The sequence below is a fragment of the Dunckerocampus dactyliophorus genome, chromosome 1 (genome assembly GCF_027744805.1).
Source record: "Dunckerocampus dactyliophorus isolate RoL2022-P2 chromosome 1, RoL_Ddac_1.1, whole genome shotgun sequence".
Taxonomy (NCBI): Eukaryota; Metazoa; Chordata; class Actinopteri; order Syngnathiformes; family Syngnathidae; genus Dunckerocampus; species Dunckerocampus dactyliophorus.
This window is the reverse complement of record NC_072819.1, coordinates 22,469,966-22,483,123: the sequence shown is the minus strand read 5'-3', so window position 1 is coordinate 22,483,123 and position 13,158 is coordinate 22,469,966. Positions and strand designations below refer to the sequence as shown.

The window sequence follows — 13,158 nt, the reverse complement described above, 5'->3', positions numbered from 1 at the left end:
GGCACATTTGCTTTATAAGGATGATAACAAGAAGTGACAGCGCAGCGTTTACTGTACTGGATGTGAGTATGGGAGGAAAGCAGGAATGGAGGACACTGTCTGGGCTTAGACCACTTAGATGACACAGATACAGCTGTATGGGTGCTCTAATGCACTCACTCACACACACACACCTACACACACACGCTGCAACCTCCTGACCTCGTCACAAGCTGTGCATTACACATGCAGCCTAGCTAACACACTTACACACACAATGCTTGACATATAAACCGTAGACCCTGAATGGCGGCAACATACGCAACGCACACACAACCAAGCGCTACTAGCAGGAGCTGCTACATCCATCCATCCATCCATCAATTTTCAATACCGCTTGTCCACATTAGAGTCACAGGTAAGCTGGAGCCTATGGAGCTGCTATATTGAAGATGAATTGAAACTTTTTTTCTTGAATGCACTTTGTGCATTAAAGATGCTAAAAACAATCCAATGTAGGTCAACTTTGATAGGCTATCTGAACAAAACATCTAAGCTTTTTGTTAGAGGTGACAAGGAAATCAGTGTAATATCGAATAATATAGATCATTAATAATGAATTCATTTTGTTCTTACAATACACTGAGGGACAATAAAAAAAATGTGCTGTAGGCAAAATCTGGCCCTTGGGCGGCACTTTGGACACCTGTGGTCTAATGTGTAAGGGTACAAGGCACGTGTTATGGGACTTTTTAAGACTTCCCAGGAGAAATTAAAAACAGTTTACTGCATTAATGTGTTTGGCTATGTTCCAAGTAAAGATGTTAGCGGCATAAAAATAAACAAAATAACAAATGAACATAAAAACAACAAAAAGGTATCTTTAAATGCCAACTTTTTTCCCATAACTTTGTTGTTGCTAAGGAACAGAAGCTTGTTATGTGTTTTTATCAATGAATCCACAATCAGTGTAAAAATAGACCTTAAAATGACTAACGACTTTGTTGCCATTATGCAGGGTTTTTTTTCCCAGGAAATGCACAAACTTCTATTATTAATTTATTATAGAACAGGGCAGGAATAGAGGCGTCATATTAGACGTAGATCCACAATGTCAGCAGCTGAATGCACGTCCATCAAAATGTAGCTGTAAAATGAATACAATTCTCCTCATGCTCGTCCAGGCAATACGACTATTCCGGTTCTTTCCGGGTCAGACGGCAGAAACACAAACTGGACCTTTTTCATCGCCCAGTTGTGTCTCATCGCATCGCTGGCAGTATGAACGTGAAGCCATCTCATATTCGCGTCACGTTAGAGACAAATAGGACACGCTTCGTGTCTCTTGTTGCGTCCAGGCAGGAAGTGCTGACTGTGGCCGCTATGCAAATGTGAGTACTGGACTGTGATGAAATTATTGGTGTACTTAAATATTTGAAAATGCTGCAAGTTGACGGCGGTGACGGGCGGCGAGGTGAAGTGTGGGAAAAGGAAGGCGGGGGGTGGGTTAAACCTCTGAGGTGGTGGAGTACTCCCGGGAGATGTATGATGATGAAGACCAACAGGACGATTACTGCTTAGGCACTCGAACACACACCCATGTGGGCATTCACTCACATCGTAAACTTATCATCTCTTGATCATCAGGCTTTGTTTTTGTGTTTTTAAAAAAAATACAAACTACAAATTATAAAAACATGTTATTAGAACAAAAAAAATAATAATAATAATACATTTGATTTCATGCATACTTGTTTTTTTAATTTTAATTAAATAAAAATTGGTTTCAAACAATCTGCTGGCATAAAAATACCAATTCATGCCAATGCGACAGGTGGCGCTGACTATAAGAGCATAATAGTCATTTGTTGAAAAGGCACATCAACAAAGATAACAGACGAAATGAAGGGGAGTCGTATGTTTAGATTAGTGAGGCCTTGTGTGAACGTATTTAAATTTTAGCTGTCAATCAATTCAAATACAGTGGTGTGAAAAAGTGTTTATCGCCTTCCTGATTTCTTATTTCTTTGCATGTTTGTCACACTTAAATGTTTCAGATCATCAAACAAATGTAAATATTAGTCCATGACAACACAACTGAACACAAAATGCATTTTGTAAATGAAACGTTTTATTATTAAGGGAGAAAAACCTACATGTCCCTGTGTGATAAAGTGATTGCCCCCTAAAGCTAATAAGTGGTTGGGCCACCCTTAGCAGCAACAACTGCAATCAAGCGTTTGTGATAACTTGCAATGAGTCTCTTACAGCGCTGTGGGGGAATTTTGGCGCACTCATCTTTGCAGAATTGTTGTAATTCAGCCACATTGGAGGGTTTTCCAGCATGAAGCGCCTTTTTAAGGTCATGCCACAGCATCTCAATAGGATTCAGGTCAGGACTTGGACTAGGCCACTCCAAAGTCTTCATTTTGTTTTTCTTCACCCATTCAGAGGTGGACTTGCTGGTGTGTTTTGGATCATTGTCAACCATTTTGGATCATTCTTCAACCCAAGTTGGTTTCAGCTTGAGGTCACAAACAGATGGCCGGACATTCTCATTTTTTTTCACATTTTTTGGTAGACAGCAGGATTCATGGTTCCATTTATCACAGCAAGTCTTCAGGTCCTGAAGCAGCAAAACAGCCCCCGACCATCACACTATCACCACCATAGTTTACTGTTGGTATGATGTTCTTTTTCTAAAATACAGTGTTACTTTTAGATGTAATGGGACACACACCTTCCAAAACGTTTGACTTTTGTCTCGTCAAACCACAGAGTATTTTCCCAAAGGTCTTGGGGATCATCAACGTGTTTTCTGGCAAAATTGAGATGAGCCTTAATGTTCTTTTTGTTCAGCAGTGGTTTTCGTCTTGGAACTCTGCCATGCAGGTCATTTTTGCCCAGTGTCTTTCTTATGATGGAGTCATGAACACTGACCTTAACTGAGGAAAGTGAGGAATGCAGTTCTTTGGATGTTGCCATGGGGTCTTTTGTGACCTCTTGGATGAGTTGTCGCTGCGCTCCTGGGCTAATTTTTAGCTTTAGAAAGCTTTAGAAATGGCTTTATAACCTTTTCCACTTGAACTCGGGTGTGATAAACTGCAAGTTATGTTTTAACAGCGGGGCAATCACTTTTTCACACAGAGCCATGTAGTTTTTCTGATTTTGTTTCTCCCTTAATAATAAAAAGTTTCATTTAAAAACTGCATTTTGTGTTCAGTTGTATTGTCGCTTGTGTTGTCAGTTGACTAATATTTAAATTTGTTTGATGAGCTGAAACATTAAGTGTGACAAACATGAAAAAATAAGAAATCAGGGGGCAAACATTTTTTCACACCACTGTATTTAATCCTGATTAATCACATTTTGTCCATAGCAAACTCATAATTAATCGCAATTAATCGCAGATCAACACACGGGTCGAGATATGATTAAAAAACTATATATTTTAAAAACAGAATGATGCGACGCGATTCAACGGTTACATTTGTTGATGTAGACATTAATCTTCCATGATAAAATAACAAAGCCAATTCTATTAAAGTGGTATTCTTACAGTATTTTAAAATGTATAAATCATTTTTTAATTCATCATATCCCCAAGCATGCTGTAAGTCCACAACCACCGGGCCAGGCAATGATAAAAATAAGAAAAAAAAACTAAAATAATAAGAAGACAAATTTGTAAATAACTACATCAAATTTTATGTAAAGGGATATAAAAAAGGCCATTATTTCATTAAAAAAATAATATAGAGTTAGAAATACCCCAGTTTTTGCACAATTACTATAAGCGGCAACTGTCCCACTTTGTTCAACAGTCCTTGAACGCATCGTTCAAGGACCGTTCTCCCACGTTCCCCTTGAACGTTCTCCCACGCTGCACAGATAGACTACTATACTGTATTTTTTCCCCTTTTCTTTCACCTCATATTAGATCCCAAATGCTGAAACTATGTGGGAATGCATAAAGGTAAGATTTGATGACCTTACTGAGTGCTAATGTGTTGATGCACCTCTCTGAAAAACAAAGTCCAGGCTCGTACTGGTGGATGATGGGTCTGTATTCATTTAGTGCTTTTAATTTGATGTTGTTCCTGTCTTAGTTTTACACAGTATATAATAAATATGATAAATGCAAGTATGTTTTGCTGATATGTTGAAAATCTTTCCCGGAGACTAGCTAGCAGGCCTGTCACGATAATGGATAAAATGATTAATCAACGATTAAAAAAACGAGGTCGATAATTTTGACTCCTGTCAGCTATTCAGTGTCTTTGTCACTGTAAGTGGAGGCAGAGGCTAGCTACGTAGTGATTGAATACACTGAGTGCTAGCTAGCAGTTAGCAAGCAAACACTAATATGAATGGCAAGCACAAAAGTGATTCTAAGCCAAATGCCACAGTTCCAATGTGGATGTGCTGTGGGGCATTCGTCCCGGCGGTTGCACTTGCTGGGGCGTTTGATCGTCAAAGTGAATGTATATAGGGGTGGCGCGAGCTCGCGATACCCAGGGTATGTGAAGCGGTGACACCCCGTGATTCGTAAGTGCTGTAGTAGGCGTCTTCTGTGACTCTCCCAGATACACTACACTTGAATACCATCTAGTGGCTCAAATGTGACATGACACAGTGATCATTGAATGATAAACTTAATGATATTATGGTCTAAAAAAATATATATATCGATTATCGTCGATAATTTACAGCACAATTATTGACCAGCAAAATTTGTTTATCGTGACAGGCCTACTAGCTGACATGCTGCTAATGCTATTTAGATCCATTCTCATCTTTAGTTATGGTAAACTGACACAAGCCCCCAAATAGCTGGTAACCCAAATTTTAGCTCTCAGTTCAAAGCAAAAAAAATCATCCAAGAGACGACTCGCATCTAAAAAAACACTGGTTAGTTGGGACACTCATATGCCAAGGTACCACTGTATAAATGACAATAAAAAATACCGGCAATGCTCCAGTACCTTGTTACATCTCTCTGGTAGTTGACGTACTCCGTGACAACTCAACTCACAGTGACAATAGATACAAATAATTTTAGTCTTGTGGAGAGAGCCATCTGCCAGGGCTTTGAAGCTAAACTCACCATTCAAAATACCCTTTTCTATGTCCATTTCTGCTCTATATTTGTTCCCACACGTGGCTCCACATTCACCGCTGCATTTTCTCAAACTACGGTGATGTGTACGGTATCCAAGGGGGTTCCACACTGGAAAGAAGGATGACAACCAAACAGAACACTTGACACTGCAGTATCACATGTCACACGCGCACGTCAGGAGCTTCAAAAATGGAAACCTGCACTCATGAGAGAAATGGCTGATAAAATAATGTGCAAACACTAACGTGATCACGACTTCCTGTCTTCATTTTCCTCGCTGCTTCCTCCTTTGTGTAACAACTGCTGGCTAAATATTTGCTTTGGAAACATGCGAGTAAGGAGAAGGAGGAGGCGGGAATCCATTTACATAACGGAACTCTGCAGGGAAAAGCCAGAGAGATGACCCACGGGAACAAAGACGCTGGCTACAGAAGCGGATCAGAATGATGGAGAAAATAACAATTTTGCGTTTGTGAAACGCAACCAGAAGATGGTGCTGTGCTGAAAAAGGCTTGGTATTTTTTTCTTTTAGGTGAGAAGTATTAAGTACAACAGAGCCACCTTTGCCGACACGCAGAACACGTGCTGTGTGTAGGGCCCCACAAAGCCCCACTTTGCGTAAGGAGGCGCATTCCCGGTAAATGCGCAACGGATGCGCATCTCTGCAGTGAGGCATTTTTTCGCCGTAGGAACTTTACAAGGAACTTTTCACCAAAACTTTCCTGGGTAAAAAAAAAGCTCCTCATAGCCACTGGGTACTTTTATGGAAGTTCCCGGAACTATGGAGAGGCAAGCTGTGCTGATGAACGCTGTTTGGTTGAACACACCTGTTGTGTTTCTACTCCGGGGCCATCTTTAAACCAAACTTTTCAATGTTCATTTCCACAAGCTTCATGTCGATATGCAAATCTACGAGAAGTGGACGGACTCTTTTCTAACGTATTGACAGAGAAATATATTTAGCGAGACTTAAGACGGTGATTAAAAACAACCGAGTCTGTGTAAAAATAGCCGACACGCTTCTGGATCTAAACGTAGGATACACGTCCAAACAAATTGGTGAAAAGCTGGAGAAACTTAAGCAATATTACAAGAAGATGAAAAACACTCACAGTGGGTCCAACCACTGTATTACTGTACCAACAAGCCTTATGACCAGCTCAACTCACTGCTGCACCAAAGTACGAGCTCATTAATGAAGGATGTGTGGCAAAATGGAGGAAACAGTAAACAAGTGGAATGAAGGAACATGATATCAAATATTCACTATTTTGTTTGTTGCATGCCATAACAGTATAGTCAGTTAGCTTGTGTTGTCGACGTGAGCTCAACACTAATATTTATTCTTTATGTATTGTTATTTACAGATTAAATGGATCATAAGGAGTCGTCTGAACCTCATGAGATGATCATTCACTGAGAGGACATATTTCTGGCTGTGTTGGACACTGTGGACGTAGACACTTCCCAACAAAACACAGGCCTAACTAGGGGTGCAAGGATTCGTTTGAAAAACGATTCGATTCATATCACGATTCGTGGCTGCCGATACAATTCAAGGACGATATTGGTTCATTTAGAATGATATGAATACGAAACGATTCAGTTATATTTAAATGGATTCAGTAACTTTTTAGCCAAAAATTCAACCAGTGCGACTGTGAAATAAATACCTGGATAGGGTACCTGGATAAATACCTGGAACTAGATTCACGTTGTTTTTTGTAAGTCAATCTGGTATGAATGATTATTAATGCTGACATACTTAAGAATAAATGATCAATGAGTACAAAAATGAGTCAAAAATGCAACATAATTCAGGATGAACAGAGGGTGGTATAGCTTGCCATGATTCATTATTCAATTTAAATAGTGCAATCCAAACCTGCACTTTGCACCCAGAGGTGAGGGACATTACGCAAATTCCTCACAAAAAAGGTATACTTTTGAAAACCAGTATACTTTGTTTGCTGACTCGATGTTGGTGTAAGCTATTTTTTATGACACCCTTATTTTGTTAACACAAGTAAACGGGAGCGCTCTTATTTTGAAGGCCGGAAGTGTGTTGTGTGAGTTGAGAAGGCTGACTGTCTTGCTGTTGCTAACTAATACGGACTGTGCCTTGCCATAGCCCCCGTCCTTTAATTACACCGAACTTCCACATCAGCTAGCATCCTCAAATCATGGGTTACATTGGCATGAGACAGACGTCATTTATTGTTTGACTTCCCTGATCCAGATTGCTTAGAGCAGGGGTCTCAAACTAGTGGCCATTTGCGCCCCACCAAATCATATCTTGCGGCCCGCGACTGGACATCAAAGAGTAGTGTAACTGCAGCCCGCAACATCTGGGCAAGCTCAGTGTTACTTACATACTTACAGGGGCAAGTAAACACCAACACTGAACTAACAGTGGTGTTATCACATGGATGTATTGTGAATTGTATCGTATCGTGAGGTACCCTGAGATTCCCAGCCCTACTCCCAATACTTGATGCGGCCCAGCCTCACCCAGACTCTACCTCCACTGGCCCCCAGTGAAATTGAGTTTGAGACCCCTGGCTTAGAGGAAGCCCGACGTTGTGCATCAAAGACGAGGTGCTCTTATTTCTACATGAAGAATGTGTGACCATTAACCATGATGTAATTGTTGTAAATGTTGCACTGACTCAGCCGCTCTTTTTCACGATGTTAACCCAAACTTTTCATCCGCTTCTTCTTCGTTGGTGCTCGCCGGCTTCTTCTTCGTTGGTGTTCGAGGCTATTTTTTCCGGTCGGCAAAGTGGTCATTGAAACAGGGAATTTAAATAAAAACATTTGAACGATCCCAGGAGAATCGCAACAATAGTCCCTGTTCCCATCAATGCTCGAGATGCCCAACCCTGTTCACATTTGCTTGTTTTTCCACCCGTAGCCAGCACTCTGCTTTTCATGTTGTTTTCACCTCTAAATGCAGTCTACACAGGCAACAAAACATACCCGTCAGTCACATGTTCCAATACTTTTGCTCACGTGAAAAATGGTTGGGTTCAGATATAAAGACCTGGAAATAAAAGCTGAAATGTTGCTCTCTGCTCTCATATGTCCCAAATGTTTTCAGTCTACAGCAAAATAAGAAATTGACCTCACTGTTCCAATACTTCTGGAGGGCCCTGCAACTCTCATAATGCTTGAGTAATCTGCCACATAATGTGTGTTTGTTTGTCTAACTTGCCGCTCTCCCTGCCCTTTTCTGACTATGTGACGAATCAGAGTTAAAAGAGCATGTCATTTTTTTTTTATCAGATTGCAAAAGATTGCAACTTCTGCCTCACAACAAGTGATGTGGCTACATTGCTGCCTACGCAGACATTAGCTTTTTAACAAACGTCCTAATGACCATTCCGTTAAAAGTTGCGTGTGCTCGACACATTTTACTCACTTGATTCCCGAAACATCTCTGGAATGTCGCGTGAGGCCAGCGTCTGCTCCCGTGGTCAGCACGTCAGGGTGGAGCATGCTGAAGCCAGAAAGGAGAACAACAACGGCTGGTGAGTCAAAGTTCAGACGACGCCGCCTGTGATGGATTTAGAGGCAAAAGAGAGTTTCTGAGGTACAAAAGAGAGCAAAGACAAATCGGCTGTCAGATTTAAGAGGAGGGGGCTCCACTTTCACTTGAGGCACATCTTAGAGGTCAGAGGTCATGTCACAGGGGCCTTGTAATTAGTCTGTCTGGCAAGCAGTACACGTCTCACAGGATGGCATCTCACCCCTGACCTCTCCTAAGTCTCATAAGTAGCCCTTGTAGTTTTTCCAAAATCACATCAGAAACGGTCAAGTGTTTCTAATAGGGATGGACATTGGAAGGAACAATCATCAATTATTGATTGATCGTAACTCTAACCCTTTAAGACAGCCAGACAGTGAAGAGCTCAAGTTAGTTAGCTGCACTATATGACTAAAGTGAGTGCAGCCCTCAGCATTTAATTCTATCTTGGCAAGAAAAAATACTATAAACAGTAAACTTGGATATACTTTAAAGTAGTCAGTGTACAGCTTGTATAGAGTATACATTTACACACAGCCATTATTGTCTAAATACCTGGCAACACTAGCGGGAGGCACGATAACTGGTTCTTGTCTACAGTCCAGCATGGCGGCGGCAGCGTTTACAGTCCAGGGCTGCACGAATGCTACCGCCACTGGGGGAGCTGAGGTCCGTGGAGGGTAAAGATATATTTAAACATGCACGATGACATTGTGAAGCATAAACTGGCCTGCATGGCAGTTTTCTAACATGATAAGTAGCCCAAACACACCTCCAAGATGATCAAGTGCCTTGCTGTGGATGGAGGGGCCAAGTATACTGTATGTCTCCAGACCTCCACCTCACACTGAACAAGTCCACATTGTGTCCTTGGTCTGAATATTTAGTGCGAGCATCTCTGATATATACAGTAACACTGCCTTAATCCTCTTGGGCATGGAATTAAGCAGAGCTGCGCAGGTTGTTGCTTGTCATCTTGCAGGTGTGTTTGGGCTCGTTATGTTGAAAAACGGTTTCCCAGGGGAGAGAATCATCCTCTGCTTCATGTTGGAATCTTTCTCCCAATGAACCAGAGTTCCCCATTGCCGGCAGCACTCATGCACGCTACCACCACCACGCTTGACAGTAGACAATACACAATTATCTTGCTACTCCCTTGTGTTGCCAGATATTTAGACAATAATGGCTGTGTTGACTCATTGTCAGTGGTAATTGCTACACAAGCTGTACACTGACTATAAAGTATATCCAAGTTTATGTTCTGTTAGTTTGTCAACATGCCCATGCTAACATTTTGTGTACTTTTGATTCCGGCAGCCCGTTTATGCAGCTACTATATGCTGGTCTGATATACTGTATTTCTACCGTTTCATCAATCAATGAATGCTCCAGCTACCCAATTCCTCGTGGCTGACAAAATTCCTAATGATTAATCGCTAGATGACACCTGGAGCAGTTAAACGGCGTACTTTGCCCTGCAGGGAGAATGACGAGTTTGACACCCTTCAAAATGTGACCACTCTGGTTCTCGTCAGTCGTTTCACAGCAACTTTCACAATAAAAGCAGCTCGCTAATGCTCTGCGGACGCACACATTCCAGAAGCCCTTTCCCAGCCTTATGCAACACCATTACCACCTCTGTGTGTGTCTGTGTGCAAGTGGGTGATGAATATCTGGCAGCAGCGCCACTTTTACCCCTCTCTCTAGAATATGAGGTGCACACGGCAAATGTGAACTTATGAAACCTTTCAGCTGAAGGACTTCTGCACGTCTACTATGAGACTTACAGTAAAACATTCCCTGGCGACTTCATGAGGTACACCTGCTCAATCCAAGGTGGAAAATGGGGTCAGAGGAATTATTCCTAAAAGCCAATAATGGAATACTGTAAAATTCCATTACACACGTTTATCATCCACTGGACACACGAGGCCTGTCTTTGCAACACGGGTTTCCTCTATTATTTATCACCTCTGCTCCCCAGGCTATTTATACCAGCTTTTACTGTCTGTCAGTCAGTCCATTCAGCTGGAAGCATCTTTCCACATTAATAAAGCTACTTCTTCCCCTGTGTGTAAGATATTACAAGTCATGTTGTTTTATTGGAGCAACAAATCCACAATAAAAACAAAAAAAAAATACTACAAAAATAAAGCCAAAGAATCATGAGAATAAAGACAAAATATTGTGAGAAAGTTCATAATTTTGTGAGGATAAAGCTGATATACGGAGTTTTATATCTTTTGCTATTTTTATTACGATGAAGTGTCTATTTTATTCTTTTTTTTTTTTTTTTTACAAATGGTATTACTGTCTTACACTGTTGCGTTCAGGTCTGTTTGGGGATTTTGAAATTAAATCATTAATAACGACAAATTCATTTTGTAATCGTACAACCTTTTTTCATCTGAAAAAATAGGATTTTATTCTCATAATAGTACAACTTCATTTTCATGACATAACTTTTTTCCTAAAAAAAAAAATTTTTTATTGTAACATTAAACATTTTGCTTTGTTACAGTTCTCTTTCCATGCATATTTTTTATTTCAATATATTTTTGTTGCCTTTCATATTTTGTCTCATTTTAACGTTTTAATACAAGTTATGACCCACCTGTGTATGTTCTGTCCAGCATAAGGCCCAAAATTCTCACCGAGGGAGATCAGAGACATGTCGACATGGAATTCCAGACAATTCCTGTCAAAAAGCGGGGGGAGAGACAGTCAGAGGATACACAGACAGCCATGACAGGAAGTGTGTCGACCAACGGCAGGGCACAGCTGCTCACTTTAATAACAGGCCAGAAAGAAACACAGATCCAATTTCAGCATCGAAACCTTCCAATCATAAAATCTTATTTATATTTTAGTAGCTCAGCTGCGTGTGAGAGATGTTCATCAAATGTTTTCATGTGTGCGCGCAACCACAGTTAATAATTTATAGGGAATAATTGTCATCAATATTTGAGCTTGTGGACTTACTGCCTCTCCATAAGCAAACAGCTTACTTTTGGATGAAAATGAAAAAATTAAATCGAGCTGTTGTGACGATGACGCAGCAATAGTCGCAGTATGCCGGATTGGAGGCTCGACATCACCACCTGGTGGAAGATGCCATGTAGAGCACGTCAGGATGGTGGCGAATGTGGAGAAGTAAGTGAAACATTGTCATTATTAAAATGTTAAAGGATCATTTAATTTCTATACATAAAATATCTACTTTGAATGAAATGTCAGCGCGACCATCAACTGGCTTTACTTAGCACAAGGCAGTTGAAACACGTTTATTAATTTAAACGTATTAACACACACAACCAAGAAAATAATTGTTTCAAGTGAATAAGGGATGCATGTAAATTCATTTTAAATGACTAAAGTTGTTTCTGACTGACCTGGGGGCGGTATTGTTGCTGTTGTCACTGTCACTGCGCGATCCGTCCCGGAAACGCAATCGGTTCTACGCATGGACGACATCTACATAGCATTTTTTTTTACGACAGCACTTCTGCGACGTCACGTGGCGTGGTAGTTATTATTTTTCAACTGTATGAACATAAATGCCCAATAGCCATACTTCATATATGTAATATATTGAGGGGATGTTTCATTACTGATTATTATTAAAAGAGTTCGTTAGCATGCGGATGTTTCGATCGCCTTATGACCTCCACCAAGACGGAGCTACGTAAAGGTTACGCAAGGCACGTGGCGCAGACGTAAACGTCATATCCGGTTAAGTAAAACAAACGTAAACGCTCTTCGACAAAAACAATCCATTGATGAAATGATGGTGCCGTGCAAAGGTACGGAGCCCCGGAGGGGACAAATTTACCAAGGTAAATTTGGTGGCATAAGGTAATATATCAAAGGAAAGCCACATCCCTGGGGATTCAAAGTGTGGGCGCGCTGTTGTGTCACTGGCCTCCTGCACGACTTTGACATATATCAAGGAAAAGGTGGTGTCAATGGACAAAAAGGGCCAAAAAAGAGTCAGTTGGGAGTTGGTGGAGACATTGTAGTGAAGTTATGCGAATCGCTTGCAGAGAAAGTAAATTTCCTGATTTTTGCTGACAATTTCTTGTCAATAGTTTATTGACAGTTTTTGTTATTCTGATTTTTCGAAATGATACCCCTAAATCCCAAAGGGTCTAATTTCGTCCTAATTCTAAATTAGGGAATAAAGGGTTAAAATTGAAAAAACATATTTTGGTGTTCAGTGAACCTATAGCAGTCATTTAATGTATAATTCATAATTTTCCAAAGAAGAAAAGGGTTCTTGGGTTCTCCAGGGTTAAGGCTTTTGTGTGTGGGTGGGTGACGTATATTGCTACCGTAAAATAGATCGACGGATGGCGTTTCACTGCGCAATACGTACCCGGAACGCAATCGGCGCCGCGCAGGCGCGGGGACTGTCACTTCCTTCAGCAAATTTTTACGACAGTGCCTCTGCGACGTCATGTGCTGTGGTAGTTGTTTTTCTTTTTCAGTGGCAAAAAAACAAAAAACAAATGTAAAATAATTTATGGAACAA

At 40.8% G+C, this 13,158-nt stretch overlaps 1 protein-coding gene across 3 annotated transcripts in view; it reads right to left on the bottom strand.

The window, feature by feature from the left end:
* The window catches only part of LOC129178511 (rho guanine nucleotide exchange factor TIAM1-like), an 80,388-nt gene extending 67,278 nt beyond the window's left edge, over positions 1-13,110 (bottom strand). Inside the window, exons 1-3 of one of the 3 annotated variants that reach the window (XM_054770845.1) lie at positions 12,020-13,110; positions 11,242-11,325; positions 8,523-8,657 (exon numbers count right to left, since the gene is read on the bottom strand). The gene's annotated coding sequence lies outside the window, so the exon portion shown is untranslated. The remainder of the gene's footprint in view (positions 1-8,522; positions 8,658-11,241; positions 11,326-12,019) is intronic. The other 2 variants (XM_054770820.1, XM_054770829.1) reach the window with 2 other exon arrangements.
* Between the last annotated feature and the right edge of the window lie 48 nt (positions 13,111-13,158).